Here is a 22,897-nt window from a genome sequence, read left to right as displayed (position 1 = left end):
GAGGAGGGCAGGTTTCGCAGGGTGCTCGCGGACAATTGATTGTCAGTGGTAATGTGTTTCATTTACATGTTTATACCGTCAATAGTGGCGGGGGGTTGTCCACGGCGCCATTCACTGCTGCCATTCCCATACTGGTTGGCGATTGTGTGGAGCAGCCAGAGCAGACACCTTACACTCCTGATGTCTTTTTTTTTGTCTTTTTTTTTTCCTGTATGAAGAAATGTTTCACAGTGCATTCACGCTGATGGAAATAAGGGATTATTTTGTTTAAGCAAGTGAAATAATTACTGTGAGGTATTGCAGGGTGCTGGCAGTCTGCAGGGGGGCCAGCGCGTGTTGAGACCACGCAGATAGCCGGGGATGAATCTTCACTGGAGTATTTTTATAGAACGTCGGCCTTGTGGTCGAAGCCAAATAGACACATTCCAATTACCCCATGTAAAGCAGCTAGCAGGTTTCCCTGTACGCAGGCTAATAAGGAGGCACATTCGTCCTGTCACAACTACACATTGCTTTTGCTGCGTGAGGCCGTATTATTTTCCGAGTAGCTTTTTGCATCACTTGATTTTTTATTTTTTTCCTCCCTCTCCCTCGGCTGCAGTCATCACGAGCTAAATATATCCATCTGCTCAGAGTGTGTGTGAGTCAAGTGTATATGGCTAAGCACATAAAACGGAATGGCCTTCCTTTACAAGATCATTGTGATTTCAAGCGTAGTGTTGGTGTATAGGAGCAAAAGGATGTTCCCTTTGGGTAACAGTGTCAGTTTTGAACGGAGAGGGAGACATTTTTTTTATTTTTCACGGGATCAGTTTGCCAAAGGGCCTCCGACTATTTACAGTTATTGTAATTCACATGACTTTATTTTATTTTATTGTGTGTCACAGGGAGACAGAGATGCAGTCGTCGCAGTGTGATATCTCTGGCTTTCAAGCTGATACGTTATTCAACAAACCCTCTAATATGTGCTTTCCACGAGGAATTAAATCAGGAATGGAGCTCAGCAGCAGCATTTCCGCAGACACACACACACATATGCGCAGTTTTTTTCACATAAAAGCAAATAGCATGGCTTATACACACACACAATAATAATAATAATAATAATAATAATAATAATAATAATAATAATAATAATAATAATAATGATCATCTCAAGTCCAAAACTTGTATCCTTCTTCCCCCAAAAAACATTTTGACACATTTTCTCTGTTTTATTATTATTCAATTTTTTTTCCCCTCCTCGACCGCCCTGCTTGTGTGAAGATATTTTTCGCCTGGCGGCCAGAGAACACACACTTGCAGAGGCACCGCGAGCCCGGACCCCTGACACCGCAGGTCTTTGGAATGCCTTAGGTACGATTTCACTTTCGCTCACATCAATGCTGACCTGAATGCCTTTCATATCTGATCCGCCGTGTCTCTCCTGGTAAACATCTCCCGGGGGGAGAACAAAGAAAGCAGCTCCTCTTCTTCTTCTTCTCCTTCTCCTTCTTCTTCTTCTTCTTCTTCTTCTTCTTCTTCTTTCCCTCTTAATCACAATTCAGCCCCTTTTGCCGCCAGCAGCAGGGCTACACATTTGCATTCAGCATCAGAAAAGGGCCTGAGATGAAAAGGGGGGCGAAAAAAAAAAGCGAGCGAGAGAAGAGAGGAGGAAAGAAGAAGAAGGGAGAGAGGCAGAAAGGGGTGGGTGGGTGTTGGAGAGAAATAACTAGGGTGTTTGTGGTTGTTTGTTGGTCGTCCCCTGGTTACAAGCCTTTTATAGCTTCCTTACTCTAGCAGGGACCCGGGCCCCTCCTGACAGACAGATAGTGTTACGAGATGCCAGGCCCACACTATTCGTGGCCACTCACACTTAAGAAGTAAAAGAAAAAAAAAAAAAAGCTGGCTGCGACCGATTGGATTGTGCTTAAAGAAGGCGATAAGAGTGGAGGAGCAGGTGTCTTGGCAGCAAGGTGTCGGTGTCAAAAAATACATTTGTCACAGCACTTTTGTGTCCTTTTTTTATTTTTAGTCATTTTGTTGTCCAATCATTTTTTATTTTTTAAAGGCAAATGAGTAAGGAAAAAGACTTCTTTACTCTAACCGTATGTAAACATGCACAGCCCAGTTTATCTGTTGCTTAATCACAATGATTAGCAAGATGTCTTTATCATCCCATTCCCAGGCTGGATGTATGCAAATCTTAGGCAAAGATGGGGAGATGAGAGGGAATTGGGGTGGGGGGAACCTCAGCTTTAAATGGCATCATGTGATATGGATTCCAGTTTCCTTTCTTCCCTTTCTCTTTCTTTACCTCACCCAGAACTTTTTTTCTCTCTCTCTCTCTCTCTTTTTTTTTTTTTTTTTTTTTTTTTTTTTTGGTTAAGAAGAAGGATTATCGGTACACCTTCCCTCCTCCTCCTCCTGGCCAAGCTGTGCAGGATTTAGGCAGATTTACTTCAGCAAACACCTTTGGACACTGGGGGGAAAGTAGGAGTCTGTTTGCAAAAGGGGCCTTTTGTTCCAAGAGGTTCTGGATAATGCCTTACCAGGCAGCCATGATATTAACCCATGCTTTAGAGAGATGGGCTGGAGGTGGTAGTGTTGGTGTTGGGGGGGGTTAACTCTTTGTAGCACAAGTCTTTGCAGCACGCCCTGTGACAGTGCACTGCTTGTGCATGGTTTTAAAACAGCTTCCCGTGATTTTTGGGATGGGTTTGGGAAAGCAAGATGCAGAAGTTATTGTAGATTTAGGGTGCACACACACATACACACACACACACACACACACACAGAGTACAGCCACTGCCAAGAACGATAAAAGCGAGCGCGGTGGCTGGATCTGTTGCCTGACTAACACCGAGGCATGAATCAGCCAATAGTGAGCCAACTCTGCCCCTGTGACTTCCCTTTATGTTTTAACAGCAATAATGATGTATCGTCCAAAACAATGTGGCAACACAGGCAGCAACGTGGCATTCCCAGCATGCTGCTGGCCTTAATCTTTTGCGTTTGATTCATGCATCATAAAAAAAAAGGTGTGAAAGTCTCAGTTTGACTGCACGGCAGCTGAACTGTTGCTGAACTTCTTCTCTTCCCTAGGAGGAATTGCCTCAGAAAAATCCAGCTCTGCTCGCCTTTTTAGCCGCTCGAAACTATAGCGAGTGCTCTTCCGCGCGTGCTTGAGATGTTGGAGTTGAACCGAACTAATTCGGCTCTGCAGCGCCACTGTCAAAGGGCCAAGGCGGTCTGGGTTTTCCGCTGCGTGCAGAAAGCAGGCCAGGGGCCGTCTCCGTCCAGGTCGCTCGGACGGTGTGAAAGCAAGCAGAGATGGAGCAGAGGTGACAGACTTAAAGGAGTTTGTTGCAGTGGCGTTCTGCCTGTCGAGCTCACCTCCCTCCATCCTGTCTTTTTCTCATTCTCTGGGTTTGACAGGTCGCATCACTCCCCCACCCCCTCTCTCTCTCCCTCCCCCCCATGTTGCTGTACACATGTTCTGCGACACGCTGCTCTAAGTAAAGTTGCAGTCAGATGTCTTTCTCCTGCTTCCCTGACTTTATTTCATGCCTTCTTGCTTGTTTTTTTCCCCCTGCCTCATCCCCTTGTTTTCTCCTTTCACTCCTCGTGATTTTGACAAAAAAGCAAACAGAAATTGGAACTTCAGTGGTCTGGCAAATAATTGCATGCATTTGGACTTTTCATTTCTGGGTGCGTGTGTGTGTGTGTGTGTGTGTGTGTGTGTACACACTCTTTACCCTAAGCCTGCATGTTTTATGCATTGCGTGGGAGGAAAATGCATTTTGAAATATCATGCCTCATTTGAGTCTTTCTCAAGTGAAAATGCAAAGTCTTTATTTGGCCCATCCGTTCCGTCTCGTCCTGCTGTTTGCACTTATTCAGTTGTTGCGCCGCGTCTCGCCTGTGATTTTCGACATTTTCCACGCGTTGACTTTTCCCATTTGCGAGGGAGTCTGGGCACGACAGACGACAGGTTGCTGAGCAGGTGTAAACTAACATTCAGATTCCATAATTAAATGGCAGGGGGGGCAATGAACAACTTTAAAAACACCTTCTTTTCTTCCTAACAATGGTATATGTGTGCATGTGCATCCAGACGAGAAAAGATGGCAACTGTTCCACCAAATGCAGTCTGCAGATTTGCCTCTTGCAGCGTTGTAGATTTGCTTATTCTGGAAGGAAATTTGTATTTTTTTGTCTTTATAAATAACACGTTGTTTGTCATGTTTTATTGCTGTGTAGAAAATTCGCTGCTTTTGATCATAACAGGGAGCAACTTGTCAAATCACATGTTTTTATCTAAGTGCTTTTAACAAAACAGGATTGTATCTTAATGGCGCAACAATGGGGGAAATATAGATTAAATCAATACAAACACATCACAGCTGGTTCGAGCTTGTGTGTGAATTCTTCCTCCTTCTCTGTGTGTGTGTGTGTGTGTGTGCATGAATGCGTGCTATCACTGCTGTCAACCGTAAAGCAGAGCACAGCTTCATGAGGTTTCTGAGGAAAAGTAGAAAATAAGTAATCACCTCGATTGCCTATTAAGCCGATTTTTTTTTTTTCTTCTTTTTGCGGCAGCTGCTTCAGAGATGACACCTTTGTGCAAACAAGTGTTGAAAGCATCCTCCAGTTTTCTGCTCTGATGTTGCTGATCTGCAAGCGGCGCTCGCTGCCACATGTGCGCACACACACACACACACAGATAGACACACACATTTATGGAAAACGCACTCACACACATGCACTCTTTGATGTATGTTTGATTGTCGGGTGGAAGAGCTCTTCTGGCAAGGTCATGGCCGCGTGGAACAATCAATAACAGATCACCAGATTAAGGCACGGTGACATCTGGAAATCTAGGCCTTATTTCCACACATTTTGCAGCTCGCTTCCTCACCTTGTGCAGCATAATAGAACATGCTATTTGATCAGGGCTTGATTTCTTACTGTAGTTCATAATTCAGAAGGTGTCCCGCTTCTCTGCTACCTAAGTGCAGCCCTCTCCTACCTTTTTTTTCCCTCTTCTTTTCCTTCGTTTTTTTTCCTTTTTTTTAACGAGGGCTTGTCTGCTTTCATTTGTGCTCCGGTTTTCCCGGTCTCGCGTGGAAGTAAATTCAGATGTGTTATCTCGATTTAATTGCACCCGATTGCCAAGCGAGATTAGGACGAAATTAGGTCATTTTGCGGTTGCACAAATTTCACTCACTTCCACGCTTTCATCTCAGCGTTGATCAAGCACCTTCTTAACCGGAGGGTGCAGGGCAAAGAGGAAATGGTCAGAATTTACTGGCCTCCTTGTTATTCAGACATACTTTTAACCTTTGGCAAGAGTGAGTCAAGGAGAGCTGAAACAAGAGGGACGGAGACACATCTTCCCCTTTAAATGTCATCTATGGTGCAGTCAGTGGACATGTGTAGCAAAGTCGACCCTGTTAAAAACTCGGAGAGGTGAATCCACATGTTAATGGGTTCTGACTGGAGAGGGAGCCCCCTCCTCTGAACGCCTCGTGTCCCATCGCTGTCAAACGCGAATGTCAAACAAACACCTCCTCAGGTAGCGGGGGATAATCACACCGACAGGCCTGTCCTCAGCCTTTCTGACATGCAGGCCAAATGGGGGCTGAGGCTACGGCGCTGATTTTAGGCTGCAGTTTGGGTTTTTTAGGGTTTTGAGGTGAGGTGGTCGAGTAAGAGGTAGTTGATTTGGGGGAAGTGGGTTTAGCACATGAGTGTAAATTAAACACTGTGAGGCCTGGAGGCTGGAGTTAAAGCTGAGCTTCCTGTGGTTGTGGTTGTAGTTTTGGTTTGGGTGACAAAACATGAATCGAGGGTTTGGTTTTGGTTTGGCAAAAAGTCGGGGATAGATGGTTTATTATCATTGTCTTGACCTACATGCTGAGGTGTTAAAACTGAGGTTTGTGTGGTTGTGGCTGTAGTTTGCTGATGACGATTACTGATGCAACCAAGGCCGTGACTGAATTTTGCTGCAGCTGCTGCTCATGCTGGATTACTGGAGTAAAAGCTTGGCTGCAGTGAGGAGGACGGGTATTTCCTGATCTGAAAACTTGGTTGAGATGACTCTGACTGTGGCACGGCCCAGTCTTTGGATTAATCAAAGGTTTGGGACTTAAAAACTTGTGGTTAGTTCGTACATCACTGAGGGTTTAAATGTCTTAAGATCGGTTTTAGAGTCCAGGGTGGACCTCCGTCTTTTCTAAGACCTGAGTTAGATGCCTAAAATGCAAACATGAATAACCTTTAGTCGACTCCTGATATATGTTTTAAAGGGGAGAGATGTAACTTCCAAAGCCCGATGTAAGACCCCTCTTAGACATTTTACCTCAAACTTTGCCTTTTGTGTGGCCCCTCTACTCCATTTCCCCCACCGCTGCTTCCATCCATCCCACCAGCCAGCCAGTCAGTCATCCAACCAGTCAGCCCACTCTAATTACTTCTCCCCCACCCAAGGGAAGCTACTTCCTTATCGCCTGGCCGTCTTGCTCCGGCATTCCTGAGATAAATTCCCCACCACTTTGTTATTCTTGCTACTTAGGGGTATTGGAATTAGCATGGCCATCAAAGCAGACCTTGTACTCTGTCTTTTTTTCTCACACCCCCTTCCCTTACGACCTTATCAGTGGTCATACATTACAGCCGGGCATGGGACGTGCCCACGGGGTGCAGAGGTGAATAACGGACAAAGGTATCGAGCCGTGTGTCTGACATCAAAGACTCAGAAGCATGATGAAGTGATGCAAATGTGCAGCTGGCGGCGCTTCACTGAAGCCTGGCCTTTTTTGGACTTGCAGGTACTTCAGGGCTCCGTGATAACGGATTTGTCAAATTGCACTCCATAGTCCAGGTACTGTAACACGTGGCCTTTCATATTCTGTGTTCACATTCATGGAAAACGTTGCATTACAGGGCTCCACATGTTGCCAAGGAGCTGTCATTTACACACACACACACACACAGCGAATTTCACAACCTTTTTGCCTCCTCATACCTGTTAAAAGTCTCCACATTTCTATTTCAAACACGCAAAAGCATCCTTAGGTAAATAATCACAGCTCCATTCAGCCCTGCAGACCTCACTTTTTTTTTTTTTTGGCAGATGTGCTGGTTTGATGGAGCTCTCGGTTCCTTGCTTCCTTCCTTCCGCTCCTCGCTGTATGTTTCCCAACACGGTTTATATCTCAACAGCAAGCAGACGCCGCCTTATAAACTGGCAATCACAGTATCCCTAATGTTATTACTTTTCATAATTAGTTACAGCAACACTCATTCCACTACTGGCGGAAAGGAGTATTCCTTAGTAATTAAGGTAATGAAATATTCATTTATGCTACCTTTTCAGCAGTCTCACAAATGAGGCAGCCATGCTTAATGTCCGCCCTGCCTCTGATTTTATTATGATGGCAGACTGGCACATCTGCAATTAGTACTCGCTCTGACAGTTAGCGTTTTGCACGGGGCGCTAAGCAGAGGGAGGTGAGGTGAAGCAGGGAAGGGTGGGTGCACCCTGGTGCGATTACACGCCCCCTATGCCACCACCCTACACCTTCCTCCCTCAGCACCCTCCACTCCACTAACCTTGTCTTTTTCTGCCCTTTCTTTTGTTACCTTTATCTCCTCCTCCCCCGCCATCTCCTCCCCGACGGAGAGGTTACCTTTTCCCAACGGTGCAAAATCGACTTGACATAACTGCTCATCGGTTTCAGCCCCCCTCTTTTCAGCCCCCACCTCCCTCTTTCCTATCTCCGACTCCCCACCTCACCCTGAGGTAGTTTGCATCAAATCAGGCCCAGTCAAGCTTCAAGTGGAAATTGGCAGGCCAGAACCTGACAGTGGATGAGAGAAAGAGGGAGGGAGAAGGCAACAGAAAGCAAGCAAATCACAGCCGAGAAGCCTGAACTGTATCCAACATGGTGGTGTTGGGGTCAAGTTTTAGGCGTAAGTGCTAATAGGTCAGTTTAAAATCAACCCAAAGTGAACTGGAGAAGACGCTGCCTTTTTTTCCAGGTAGACTGACTCACATTAGTGGGATCCATGATGTACAAGATGCAAAAGATTTTAGGGGGGAAAAAATTAGCCCTTCAAGATCATGACCTGCCAAAGTGTATTCGATTAGGAAATATCTGTGAATATGAAACAAAAGTAAGTTTAGAAACTGATCTTAGTTTGATTTTGGAGTTTTTGTCATTTTTTGCGAGCCTTTGATTGTTTTTATGAGAGTGCTGGACGGTGGAGGGTGCACAGTTACAAGCCGGTGTTTATGTGCTGTGCCTTTGAAAATGGCTGACACTTGCAAACAGTCACATGTTAACCAGGCAAAAGCTTTGCACACACGCTCAGTTTCCTGCACAAATATAAGTCTTTGCACACACGCTTGCTTCCAGTTTTGTCTATGTGGACACACATATATCACACGCAGATGTACACATGCACCACACACACTCTCACACACATGCTAATTGGCAGACAGACAGGTCACAGCAGACGCAGATGTGCTGGTTTTTTCCTTTCTCTCTTTTTTTTTTTCTTCTTCCTCCTGAACTTCGCCGTGGCCCTCAGAGGGAAGCAGATAAGGACTTTGTGATGAAACTTTTAGTGAATCTCGCTGCTCCAGTTCTGTCGACGCCACGTCACAAAGCTCAAACGCTGCGTCTCCCCACCTCACACACACACACACACACACACACACACACCAACTCATAGCTGCTATATATTCTTATTAAGGTTAAGGGGGAGAGGTGAATGTTATTGTGTTTTTATTTTTTTTTTTTCTCTTACATTCCAGCCCTGGTCTCGGGGGAGTTTGACACTTAAGTCCTTTTTCTTCACTTTAACGTCATTTATTATTTCCCCACGTCACATCTTTTACCTTTTTCTGCTTGTTTTGCTTTTCTACCTTCACTCTCCTTCCTACTTTCCTTTTCGTCACATTCTCCCCCTTTTCCCTCCCTCCCCATGCTCAGCTTTGCATGTGTTCTGATGGGCTGATGGCCGTTTCGACAGGGCAGCATTGAGGTAAACCGGTGTGACGGCAGAGTTTTGTTAAGCCGAGAACAAAGGCTCGGAGATGCCGGGGCAAGCCATTGTCCTGTGCCCATATTGGCCTTGCCACAGTTTTGCTGGATTTAATGCTCTGTTTACCTCCAACCAATCGCCACTAATATTCAAAGAGGGGCTTCTTTCCTTTAAACGCACCTCAGGACGATTTAAGATGGATCCATAAAAATCTGCAGCTTTGTTTGCAGTTTGAGTTTGACTGTTTGCTGTTTTCTTCCTGAATCATTCGGTGTGGCCTTTTTGAGAAAAAACAGTAAAAATAGTTGACACATTTTGTTCGGGAGAATTTTTTTTCTTTTTCTCAAATTTCCGACATGTCAATTAAAGTGACAAACCCCGGAATTGAGAAACCCAGATGCAGATATTTCTTTGAATCTACAATATGTGGAGCATGACCTTTAGTTTGTTCTGCATCCGAAATATATCAAACAACTGGATTCAACAGTTTAATTTTAGTCTATTTTCCCCAAACCTACGTTGAAGATAACTGCACCAATGTAGACAGCAAACTCCCCTCAGTTAACGTCTGTCACTGTGACTGGGGTGTGTGTGTGTGTGTCTGGTCCATTGGAGTTCCCCTGCATGCTCTTTGGGCAAACTGAAAGCAGTGCTCAGTGGGATTAGAGTATGAGTATTGGGGGTGGCTGAGGACAGAGGACAGACCACAGGAGGATTCTGGGAGGTTTTTTTTTTCCTGTGCTGTTGTAGCTCCTCTGCAGTGATGGCCATTAGAAGACAGCAAGTCATGGTGATGACTTGACTAAAGTTTGAATGTGAGCATTTAAAGTTCCTCAATCCACATTTAATATTTGTGAAAAAAAACCCTGGAAACTTAATTCAGCAACTTAACTTTTTGCAAATTAAAAAGGCTACAGCTCAAAGCTAACAACAGCTTTCATCCGAAGAAGGAGGCAGGGTTTCTAGGAAAGCAACTACAATGGCGTCTTTTGCGTTTTTACTGCAACAGTCACTCCGACATGAACATAAAGGCGAAGTTTTAGAGAACAAGGGGCAATAAACACCGTCAAAAGCACCGTCATCGAACCCAATGATATTTTCACGAGCACATAAAGATTATGAGTCCATTCCAGCAGCACCCATCTGTGCTTTCATTTGCGACTTACATGTTTGGTAGTTAAAGGCGAGGCTGGGGAAAGACAGGGGATGACTTTCATTTGGTTAAATAGTTTGTTAAGGTCAAAAGAGATAAGAAGGGTGTAATCCCCCACTAACAAAGAGCCCTAAAACCTCAGCGTGATTGGCAAGCGAGGAGGTTGACGACAGCTGTTTAGAGAAGGGGGGGAAGAAAAAGAAGACACTTCCTGCCAAATCCCCTCCGTGCTGATCCGGCAAGTAACGGGTTAACTAAATGAAACAATTTGTCAACAGACAAACTCGGTCGATCCAAACCCTTTCTGCTGCTGTTTTTTTTCTTTTTTTTTTACTAAACAATTACAAAATTACAGTAGATAAAAATTGAACGGCGCCAGTATTTATGCAATCAACATAACGAAGAAACAAAACAATTTAATGTGGAAAAATCATCATTCATCTGCATTATAATTGCTTCTCTTTCACATCTACGGGGATGGTTAATTAAAATTGTGATTAAATGCGCCTGCACTGCCTAAGATGTCTTCCCCCTAAACAGGTGCTACAGAATTTAAAAGTAAAGAGAAAAAGCTAATTAGCATTGGAAATTGAGAAATTGCCTGCAAGAATCGGTGTTAATTTCAGTCACTGATGAGGTAATTTATAAAAGGGGAGCGCAGAGGAGTCTGTGCAACACAAGAGATTGCAACACTCCCCCCCTCCACACACACACACACACACACACAGACACTCTTTCCACCCCCCTCCACCTCCCTGCTTTCCCAGCGTGCAGGTGAAGCTGTTTGCAAAATATTGAAGCTATTTGCTATTCTGTCTTCGTTAGTTCATCTGTACCCCCACAACGGCTTGAATAAACACCCAAGACTAAATACTGACATATAAGGGCATCTCACACACAGACACACACACACACACACACCTTTCTCTTCACTGAGATGAAAACAAGCACACCAGCAAGCAGCAAGATGAAGATCAAGGAAAAAGCATGCAAGTCATTAGGAAGCGGAGGTTTATTCAGGTGTAAAAACACACGTATGACTCTGCCGCCGCTGTCCGATGCATCTTCTGCTGTTGTTGGAGAGAAGCCACACGCCTGTGAGACAAAACAGTGTAAGAATAAAGTACTTAGTGTATTTCGTCATTGGCACCTTTTGCTTTCAGGGTCAAGCCGCTCGTTCTGCACACAGACCATGGGTTTAGACTTTTCAGTTCAAGTTAGGAAAAACACAAATTGCGGCGTTGTGGTTTTTTCCTACTGGACTCAGGATATTGGCCGCTGTCCCGCTCGAGAGTTTCCAAAAAACTTCACCAATACTGCTGATCTCGAGCTTTTGTGTAGTGTCCGTCCCCTGTAGTAATTACCTGTTATTGTCCGTCATTATAGTCAGCCTTGGAGAAATGTCAGGACGGTTCCATCACATTCTGAGAAAGACCACAACTGGGTCACAGCTCTCTCTCTGAATTCCCCAAATGTCCCGTTTGTCTTTCTTTAAGTCTGCTCGCATGAATTTAGAAAACAGGGTACAAGAACCAGAACGTTATAGCTCGATAGTTTGATTGTTTAAAGATTTGTCACCATCAGATGAGGTGACACTGGCATCCAAAGTTTTCACAGGACTTGTCGGAGCAAGAGGAGTTTGGGCAGGTGGGGAGGGAGGGGTGAGCCAGCAGGCCGTAGGTCATTAGGCTTTCACAGCAGTGGATTTGAAGCCAGTGTAATGTTTAAAAGAAGAAAAAAAAAAGCTAAAGCCAATTTGCTGAGACATACTCTGTCGACCTTTCATCATAACTGGGGCTTTTTTCTTTTAGATTAAGTCCAGTGAGCAGAACCCGGCCGCCTGTCAGCCCGTTAAGCCCAGCACTCCCCCTTCCTCCTCCTCCTCCTTCTCCTTTTCACTTTTTAACCATCGCCTCTCTCGCTCAGCCTCAAAGCTGCCCAACTTTCTGCAGCCACTATGTGACTAATCATGTACTTTATTCTCTTTCTTTCTGCCTGTGTTTGACATCCAAACTGCTTGTTGCGACGCCCCTTTCACTGGCGTTTACATGCACCACTGTAGAGTTGTTGGTAGTGGCTCGGTTGGTTTGAGGTTTCCCATGTGGATGTGGATAGAAACTGAAGAATTGTCCAAAGAAATCATGTTGCTTGTAACGATAAGTGTTTTAGACTAATAAACCCCCTGACCTGCCAAAGGGTCAGCCATTACTCCACAGCCAAACGTCTTTTCAAACCCACAGAACTTGATTTATCCTTGAAGTGTCCAAAGAAATCAAATGTCAAGTCACATGTTGGGGGAAATGCATTTAAAATGATGCACTTGATATCTAAATATTTCCATTTGACAGACAAGTGCAACCACAAAAGGTATCAGCCTCACTTGATACTGAACTTCTCTGATTTGTCCAACTTTTAACGCTACTTAAAAGCAAATCACTGAGCACACATTTTCTAAATGTGTCTTTTGTTTACTGCAGCCAACAGGGATAGAAACTAATTTGTCCATGCAAACACTCCTTTATGATTATTTTACTTTACATACACAGAAACACACACACACACACTCTAACATCTCTTCCCTCCTCCCTCCTTTTTTTCGCCCTCTGAGTCACTCCACTGAACAGGTCAGGCAGTAAGTGACAAGGTATTTCGTCGTTTTGTGAACCTTTGCCAGACTGATTGTTCGGTGCAAGTGTAGTGTAACTGAGCCGCTTGTAGCTTGCCGGAGTGTGGAAAATAAGATCGAGGACTGATTTTTTTTTCTTCTCTCCCTCCCTCCCTCTCTGTCTCACTATTGCTTTTACAACAATGTGAGATAGTAAAACAGATATCCAGCGGCTCGCTGAGAGCTCCTGTGTGCTGCCGTTGCTGTCGCTCTTCATACATTTCTGTTCCACCTGACAGCCCTCTGTAGTGCTCCAACATTTACACCCGCACCAGTTTGACCCGTGACCACTTGTAGCCGCCTATTTTGCTATTACCGCCCAGGCTCTAGCCATAGTGACTCCTCTGTTTTCACCCAGTTTGTGAATGTGAGGCATTACTGTGCTGCCAGCACGGGTCAGAAACTCTTAAAGTTGTCGACACGTTTCTGCACTAGGGACACCCAGACAAACTCTGCTTCTGTTTTTGGTCATTCTATGAAACCAGCTCGTGTTTGTGGACACTTTAAAGGAATTCCCAGTAGATTTTAAAAAAGCCGACTCAAAATTTGCTTGGTTGTTATGCAGATGTGCATTGATTTCTGCTGACAGTCTAGTGTTTTGGACAGATTCCTGCAGATTTCTCATCTTCACATAACAAAAACCAGTGAATAATAAGACATCTCATTGTTTAACTAAAAATGCAGGTTTTTGTGCATTTTCTAAAACCAAAACTGCCTTGTGGTGCTGGAATTGCCTGTGTTGCCTGCTTGGTTGCTCTTTGTAAGCATGTACTCAAAGCCACCACACAGTGTTTATTTTGTAGCAGATGGGGAAACCTCTGCAAACTCTCAATTGTTTATTACTGAAGGTGTAGGTGGGACAAGAGGGTATATTTATCAAAGGAAATCATACTTTAGCTTAAAGGTTAAAGTGGATTAAACATATTGTCGTTTTCTTCTACTGGAATTCATGTTTATGGGGCTTTGAACAAGTGTGTGATGTGATGTCTGTGTTGATGTAGTGGTGGTGGAACTGCAGTTTATGAGGGTAAAAGGGATTTCTACAACTTCAAAAACAAGCCAGAGAGAAATGGAGGAAAAGCCTCCCTTAAAACCCTCCGGGAGAGACTCGTACGACGCCGGGGGGAAGAAAACAATCGCTAATATTAGGAGGAAAAGAGCAGGGGGGGATGGAAGAAGACACACACACACTCACACACACACACACAAAACAAAAAAACCTTGAGTTTGTTTATGTGCACATAATGCGAGTCTGTGCGCCCGGTGAAGCGCCGCAAATGGGAGAAGTATGCGTGGGTTTCTCAGGTAACAGGATTACGTGGGCACATAATTGATCCATTTGGGGGAAAAATGACAGGGCTCTAAAGAGGCCTCGGCTTTGGAAATGGAGTTTATGAAACAGGCATTCGTAAATTCAAAAGAATCAATATGTCAATTTTATTACATCTCCGGGCCAGATGGGCATTAAAGGCACAGCTCATCCCTCTGCTCTCTCTCTCTGTCTGTTCTGTCATCTCGTTCGCGGGGTCTCTCTATCACTCCCATTGTTTCATCATCTTTCTCTCTGATTCCCCCATCACTCTCCTCCGTTTTCTCTCTCTCTCTCTCTCTCTGCTGTACCACAAAAGTCTGTTGCTGTTCATCGGGCACGTTTCCGGAAGATCTATCACACTGAAACACCTGAAGAACAGGAAAAAACGGCACGATATTTTCTCATTATCGTGTTTTTGGTGGAAAGACGAAACATCTGGTCCACAATGTGGCAGATATGTTCGGTATTCTGCCGATGCCTACGTGGTAAAAACCTATGATCTGCCCCCATCTGCTTGTTCTGATTTACTCCTTTCTATGTTTGTGTTGTTGAACTTGCACAAGCAGAAAACAAATTAATTCGATCATGGGTTAAGAGTGTTACCTATTAAACCGGGCGAAGTGGGATTCCTCAGAGGATTTGATGCAGGGTTACACCACTACAATCCAGATGTTTGGTTTTCTCAATCCACAGTAAAACAAGGTTCATCCAACTCTTGCAAAAGCTCTGTTTATAGATGAATGTATGACAAAGGTCCACTGTCTTCCTCCATGCTAATTCCTCGTGTCTTTGTGCATCATTGCGGTTGATCTCTCTCTGCTTGTGAGGCAAAGGTCCACAGTGCTCATTTGCCGTTTGTTTGCCTCCATGCATGTCTCTAGGAGGAAGCAGTGCGAGTGTGTATCAAATATCCCTGTCCAAGCAAATGCATCAGCTGAAATATGCTTGTCAATGCAGCTGTTGACTCAACACTATTATTCTTAAGAAGAAGTCATTTAGAACGAGCGCCGGAGCACAACAAGCCGTTTCAAAGCTCGGGCCAGCAGTCGAGCTTTTAAACGGCAAAACCAGATTAAGCATTCTGCATTTCCCCCGCTAAAATATTCACATTTCATTTAAATACAGCAGCATCCCAGGCAAGATTTAATTACCATCCAGTGCTATAATGCAAATGAATAATGCAGCAATGACTGATGCAAAAGGATAGAAATATAAGGCTCCAGTTTTAATACGTTGATGGGAACACAGAGAGAACAATACATGGGAAAATGGGAAAGGTTAAAAAATTGCCCCATGATGCTTGTTTTCTTAGTTGGATTTTTGAAAGAGAAAACGGCCAGGAAGGAGGAGAAAAGAAGAAGAGGAGGGAGCAGAGGAGTTAGGGAGGGAGGCAGCAGCAGCACAATTACAAGGCCCGGCTTCTGCTGCGTTTGCCAGGATTTTCCTTCTCCCATTCCAGTAGTTCATTTTTGGAGTAAGTAAATAATAAGAAGTTGGTGATGCTTGCATTTTTAATTCCACCCCCTCCCCTCCCTGCACTTTTTTTTTTGTTCAGTTCACTGACTGACATCTGCTATCAATGCTAAGCAGGTGTTCCCGTGCAAACAGACGTGCCCCTGTTTGTGTTTCGCCATCCCCGCCACCATGCACCCAAATGAGCAACGTGATTAAGAATCCTGTAAATTTTTGAAAGGAAACGGATGGCTGCCCGGCTAGAACGTAATTACACTGCCGCAGCTCACCGCTGCAGCAGCCAGAGCCAAAGCAACAGCAGAGAATTAATAATATATAATGGCATCTTTCCTTGTAATTCATAAATGAAATAAAATGAAGGAGGAGTAACTGCTGATAAGTTTTTTTTCTTTCTTTCTCTCTCCCCCTCTCTGTCTCTTTTTCTGGGGGGGGAGGTGTGGGGGGGTTGCAGTAGCACTGGCAATTTTCAGAAATTGAGTCGAGACGATCATCTTCTCCGATGCGTTAACTCGACTCAGTGTGTGTGTGTGTGTCAAAGGAGAGCAGGGAAGAGCGATTTCCTTCTTTCTACTTACTTTCTGCTGCTTCTCTTTTCCCCCTTTTTAGCTCATTTATTTACTAAATGAGGCCTCTGCATATGTTCCCTCGCTCTTTCCTTGCCCTCCCTGTTTTGTCATTATCAGCTTTCACTTTGCTGTATGATCATACATGCATTCGCAATGGACAATTAGCTGTGACAGCTCAAGTGGCAGCTAACTTCCTTCCTTTTGGACCTCAAAGACAGACGGCACATTAAGTTTGCAGTTCGTAGCAGATTTAGAATAGCAGTTCTCAAACGTGAAGGTGGAAGATTTCATCTAAAAAAACAGTTATACAATCGATCAAGATATGTCAAAATGCTGCAGCAGAATAAAGGGAGGCTGACAACAGGAAACTATGAGATGAGGCTGAAATGTGCTGAGGAGGAGGAGGAGGAGGAGGTGGTGCAGATGGTAACCTCTGGGGAGGACAAATGAGGTGAAGGGAGTGAAGCTGGAGGAGGAAAGAGGAAGGTAGCGTGACACACAGGCCAACTAAAATCATGTGACGAGACCCAATTTGACAGAATTCTCCTTTCTTCCTCGTGTGATCTGATTATTGTTCAGTTACATCCATCCAAAGATCACAATCAGCAGAGCTGCAGGTACAAATAACCTGGCTTTGTGCAGTCGGACACATTGATTCATGACGGAAAGCTGGTAGACGCACAAAGGGACGTTGTAAGACATGTTCTGGGACGTTGGCTGCTCCGCTCCACCTCCACACAGGGATTTGTGGCGTTAGCACAGCCTCGTAATGCACTTGTCACCCAATTTATATCCATTTCTCAGTCTGTGCGGCAGTCCAGGCACCTTGGCTACTGTTTCCTCCCACGGCAGCTATTGATAGCGGCTGACAGACATTGTTTGGACAGTGAAAGGTGCGCCTCCCTGTAAACGCTGGCTTGCAAAAGGGAGGCGACACTCTTCTCCTGTCCCCTCTAATCAGAGCCAGAGATGGTTGCATCCTCCCTTTCGGATACACAATAATTACCCTTCTCTGTGAACGCTGGGGCTTCACTCTGAGATGGGGAGGGACTGACGCTGACAATTATATTAGGGATGTGTGTTTGTTTTGTTTTTTGTGTGTGTTCTCTGCCTTGTAGCTACCTTTCCCCTTGCCACAGCTGAAAGACTTAGTCCGGAGCTGATGATATGAAATAATAAGGTGTAGTTGTGTGTGCGGCTCTGGGCTGTAGCAGGACAAAAGTTGTTTTTGTCTGTTTGCCATCTCTGTAAAGAACTGCTGTGGCAGAGATCAGTGGGTTTACTGTATGTGCTGCTCAGTGGGAAGAACGAGGTGAGGGAGAATGCTAAAGATTACATGAATTCATTGCAGAAAATGATGTTGTCTCTGGTCTAGTTTGACAAAATAATAAGCCTACTCACTGGCTGTTTCCACAGCTTTCAAACACATCTCGGGGTCTCTATTAGCACATGTAGTGTCCTCAGTTGACTATGAATCAAGCTTGAATGGACATTTTGTCAAGTCGGAGGTGAAAAATGAGTTTTTACCTTCTGATTCTAATGTGATGTGTTATGTTACAGCACAGCTGAGTACAACATAGTATGGTCCAGTAAAGTACAATAGTGACACAAGAGCACAATACAACATGGTTTATTGTAACACGGTACAATACAGTAGGGGAGCACAGTACAGAATAGTATAGAATGTTATTATGCTCACAGCTTACAATTATACAGTAGCATAATGAAGTACAATGAGACAGTAGTGCAGTAGCAAGCACAGTAGTATAGCAAATTTTAGCCAAGGATTATCAGTAATAACCTTAAGTCACCAAGTGTCAGTGGTGTACAAATTCTCAGTTACAAGTACATGTAACTTAAACAAAAGTATAAAAGTATTTGCACTGAATTTCTAAAAGTAAAAGTACGGGTCATGTTTTTTACAGCTGATAACATTGGGGCTTTACATTATTTAACTTTTATGCGTTTTTGGTGATCTCTTGTTTTGAATGTGATCATTGTAACGTGAAGTACTTCATGTATTGCTGCTGGGTAGTTTGTGAACTGCACACTGACCAATCCTCAGTCAAATCCAAATATTCTTTTTTTTTTTGCTTTGTTTTATTGAACTGATTCAGGGTGTAGTGAAGTAGAAGTTGCAGAAAATGGAAATACCTCCAAATTGTACTTAAGTGCAATACTTACAGTACGTAAATGTACTTAGCTTCTTTCCATCGCTGCCCTTTGTGGTGCAGTATCTGATGTAACTTTCCAGTGCATGTTAATGCATTTTACTGCTGTATTCGGTGGTTCTGTATGCGTGTATGGCAGCAGTGCTAATGAAAGAACAGAATTCACTCCTGCTGTGCTGAGATGATACAGTAGCACACACAGAGGAGTGTTTGTGACCTATAGAAACTCTGTATAATAGCAGCAACAGTCCGAGCAGTGTCAGAGCAACAGTACTGAAGGAGGAAGACAGCACTGCTCTGTCTCAACTATCTATGGTTGTCATCGTGTGCAGGCGATGTTTTTCTCCTCCAGCTGCTGGGAGATGATTCGGGTCACCGCGGGCTGCTGGGCAGAGGAGGGTGTGGGGTGGGGGTGGGGAGGGCAAACTGACGAATCAAGGGGGCGATTGTGTCTGGTGCCAGTCAGTCGTAATTAAGAGCAAGGATCAGGGGGTGGACGCTCGCATCCACACCGTTACACATGCACACTGCCAGACCTAGGGACATAAAAATCACATGAACACACACACACGCACACATGCACGTAGACATATACAGGGACGCGCTCTCCCCCACACACACACACACACACACACACACACACACAAGCCAGGCCCTCTATAGAGAGCAGCTCACCTGAAAATAATCGCTGCGAGGGGCAGCAGGGGATGCAAATGAGGCCGGAGGTTAGCGTGGGAAAAGTGGAGCAGTGCAGCCCGGGACTAGGTGATCCTCCAGGCAGGGGGCCGGCCTCAGGAGGGGCCTTTGTTTCCAGTCTCATACCCAGCGTGCGCCTCCTCCTCTTCCTCCTCCTCATCCCCCCACTCCTCTATCACCTCCCCGTCCGGGCCAAGCACAGAGAAAAGCAGTGATATATGGTTTGTTGAACAAAGAGAGGTGTGTGTGTGTGTGGGTGTGTGTGAGACTCAACAGAAGTGACAGATTTGTTTTATCAGTCAGATATGAGGTTGTGCAGGCAGATACTCAAACTGCTCATGCGTTTATATTTTGTTTCACCCTGGTCAAACAGCTTCACTCATTCTGGGTTTTATTAAGATTGTTTTGTGCTGTCAGGTCATTACAGCTGCCTCACGCTGTCTAATGCTAAATGATAAAGTTAGTAATAAGTTAGGTGGGAAAAATAAAACAAAACTTGGGATTTTTGTATCTGAAATGCCTTTCAGATTAAATGAAATCTGAATGCGTCACTGTTTGTTTAAACTTCTCACACAGTGGTGATGAACAAGTATTTCATGGCTGTAAAGTCAAAGGTCAAAACAATCAAATGTGGTTTTAATAAAGTTCTCGGTATATTAATCGGTTCTCTTTCTGTTTCCCTTTTCGGTGCGGCCCACCTCCGCCTGCTTCTCTTCGCTCCTGAACAGGTAAGCACATGAAACTCCATCTCTGTGTGCATGCTAAGGCTAACGCTGTGTTGCGAACTGACTCCATGTTACATCCCTACATCACACACACGGTGCACATTCAAACCTGGCCAAGCAGCCTGAAAACCGATGGATTCCTATAATGAAGAGGGAGATATTGCTTTGTGAACAACACGTTCTCATAAATATTCAAAGACCTGAGAGGAGCTGTGAAAACCTGTGTATGATGGGGAGGGGGGCCTCTCCAAACAAGATGCTAAATGTAAGAGCATGGTAGCAACCTGTTTGACAGCGCAGCAGTGGATGCTGTTCACACCGTCCTCCAGACACCCGGCCGATGTAATACCCCTCTCTCTTAATTATTATTTATTGGCACTACCTCTGGCTCCCCTCGCCTCCTCGGTCCCCTTTATCGCCTTTCTAAATAATTTCTACAAACGAGGAGGTTCTCTCTGCAGCCGACATGCACACACGCATGCACGCACGCTCAGCTTTCGCTCATCAAAGTTTAATCGAAGACCGCATTTCAGTTTTTTTTTTCGAATAAAGCACACTTAAAAAATGTAGATGCAAATTATTTTGCATTATTCATGCATTCTCCCGGTCCTTGTAGATTTAAACATTTCCGAGGCCACCTTGATTCAAGTAATTACCTAGGCCTCAGCCGGCTCAGTCATGAATAAGGTATTTCCTACAAGCAGAGTATGCGCCTGATGAGCTTTTAAAGTGCCTGTACACCAAACTTGTGTATTGCTTCTCCTGCATGAGTGAGTAGAACATGCGTCGCAGTCGCTTTCAGGTGGTGGTGGTGGAGGCAGGGTTGGCAGGGCAGCCAAGAGTGACAGCACTCTCACTTTCATGCACTGGGGACCTTCAAGTCCCTATCTGTCGTCTCCTTTGTCTCTGAGTCCTCCTCAATCCCGCCCGTTTCTTTTTTCCTTGTGTCACTGCTCTCATAGTGAAAGTTCCTTTCTGCCACTGAAGCCCAGAAGCCTTATCTCAACAGGCTTGCAGGTGCAATTTGCTAGAATTAGACCTGTTGCCACAGGTTCTTGCAGAATTATTACAAAACGTACGCCTAATATTACAATAACTTCAAATGCATTGCTTTTTTAAGCCCTTTTGGACCTAAAATAAAGCTTAGTTCATGCACAGAATTTCCACTTCTCAGTTACTCTGTGGCACAGTTCTGACTAAAACGCTCCACAGTGGTTAAAATATCAATATGATTGCTGGCTCTCTCGCTCTCTCCTTTTTCCAGCCCCCCCGCTCCTCTCTGCACCCTCGCCTCTTTGTATCTTTATCCATTTCAGTCTGAAAGATCCCAAAGTGTTTCGCATCTAAGGAGCCTAATATCCACCCTTAAGCCCGTGGCTTTGAAATCCCTCTTTGACATAACAAGGGAACTTAGCTTCTTGCCTGCTTTACCTGAGTGCCACTGCAGATTCTTCTAAATCACACCTGGCTTTGTTGGGCAAACACCCCCACCCCCTCCACCCCCACACCTTCCTCTCCTTTCTCCTCACTAACACCTTGTGAGCACTCTTTGACGTATAAGGAGTTTCATTTCAAAACGAGCTCCCTTTTATTGCAAATTGCTGCACGCGAGTAGACATTATCAAAAATCTTGAGTCATTTTTCCGAATCTCGATATGTACGACTGCAGAAATGAGCATCGGGTGATAATTACTTTCTGCAATTTATTCATAGTGTTTTGTGAGTGAAGCCTCTTCATGCCCACTCTCACAAATGACAGTCACCTTGACAAAAAGCCATTTTTATCCATGCTAAGCTCCTGTTTTTCACTGCATCTCAAAAGCAGGCTTTTATATCAAGTGTATGTTGTTATACCTTCAACTGTCAACTGCTCAGAGCACTTGAAATCTGACCTCACCTTCACTGGAGACAAAGACAAGGAGTATCGATTCTCAGATCAGAGCCAGGCAGATGACACTCTATACCCTTCGGATCCTTCCTGTAATATCGCATGCAGTACAGGCATTTTTTTGTTTAAACGTCAAGAATTTGCATGTTAAACTGCAACCGGAATCTAAAGGGTGACCCTAAGTGCAAAGAGGAGCGCGTGTTGTTGTGCAGGAATAGGGAACAAAGCGAGGTTAGATGGGAAGAAAAATGCAGCTGTGGCCTACAAGCAGGGGGAGGAAAAACAAAGTAGTTGACTCCGTGACTCCATCATCTTTACTACCCAGCAGAAGAATTAATATTTAAACATTCTAATAATGTAGCTCGCCTTGCATGCACTTTTAAGAAAAGCAACAATATTTTTCACCTGGGGTAACACAATGATTTTTCTTCCCGCTGTGCACAATTTCCCTTTCTGATGATCTCCTCCAAGCTTCCCACCTCCACGCTGCAGCCGGGCGCGCATCCCCCAAACCCGTTTTGTGATTTCCACGTTATTTTTTGCCCCGTACACACACACACACACAAAAAAAAAGAAAGCAGAAGAAAAATATTCATGGAGATAAATATTGAAATGAATTTTCCCTGTATATGAGTGGAGACAGGCCACGGCTCTAGGAATGCACAATGTGTTCCCTTGAGGAGCAGGCAGTGATTTATAAAATCGAACCTGTTTGAAGGAGGAACTGGGAGTGAGAAGAGAATAGAGAAACAGCAGCATAATGGAGGACAAACTTGTGGTTTTCAAATGTTTTGTTTGTTTTTTACATCTGCCATTGAGCTGCCGTGGCTTTTGCCCTTTCATACCAGCAACTTAAGCTTTTTTCTTAGTCTTAACTGTAAGCCTCAGTGCATTCAACGCATGCTGTTTATCTGCCTTAAATTACAAATGTTTCCTCTGGATTTTAGTGGCGAACATCACTAAAACCAAGACAAGTGGTGGGGTGTTTGTTTAAAGCTCTTTCTAAAGTTATTTCATTTACACAACCAAGTTTAAGTAATCAAAAGGAAAAAGTTTGAGCCTTTTGAGTATACTGTAAAGTTACATGCAAGGAGTCGAAGTGAGGTAAAAGGTGAAAGTAAAACCGATTGTATTTGTCATTGTAAAAGTGGGTTTATCCATTGGTAGACGTGTTTTTTTCATGTGTTCTAGTTGCTATTGTTGATAATCTAGTGA

General features: G+C 44.3%; 1 protein-coding gene across 4 annotated transcripts in view; it reads left to right on the top strand.

The window, feature by feature from the left end:
* zeb2b (zinc finger E-box binding homeobox 2b) overlaps positions 1–22,897 on the top strand; it is an 83,117-nt gene that overhangs the window by 5,731 nt on the left and 54,489 nt on the right. Inside the window, exon 1 of one of the 4 annotated variants that reach the window (XM_067500775.1) lies at positions 1,204–1,356. The exons of the other annotated variants lie outside the window; for them this stretch is intronic. The gene's annotated coding sequence lies outside the window, so the exon portion shown is untranslated. Of the gene's footprint in view, positions 1–1,203; positions 1,357–22,897 lie in introns of those variants that run through there. 4 annotated transcript variants of the gene reach the window in all.

Source organism: Channa argus, chromosome 4, assembly GCF_033026475.1.
Source record: "Channa argus isolate prfri chromosome 4, Channa argus male v1.0, whole genome shotgun sequence".
NCBI lineage: Eukaryota > Metazoa > Chordata > Actinopteri > Anabantiformes > Channidae > Channa > Channa argus.
Note: the sequence above shows the minus strand (reverse complement) of the source record. Positions and strands in the feature narration are given on the sequence as shown.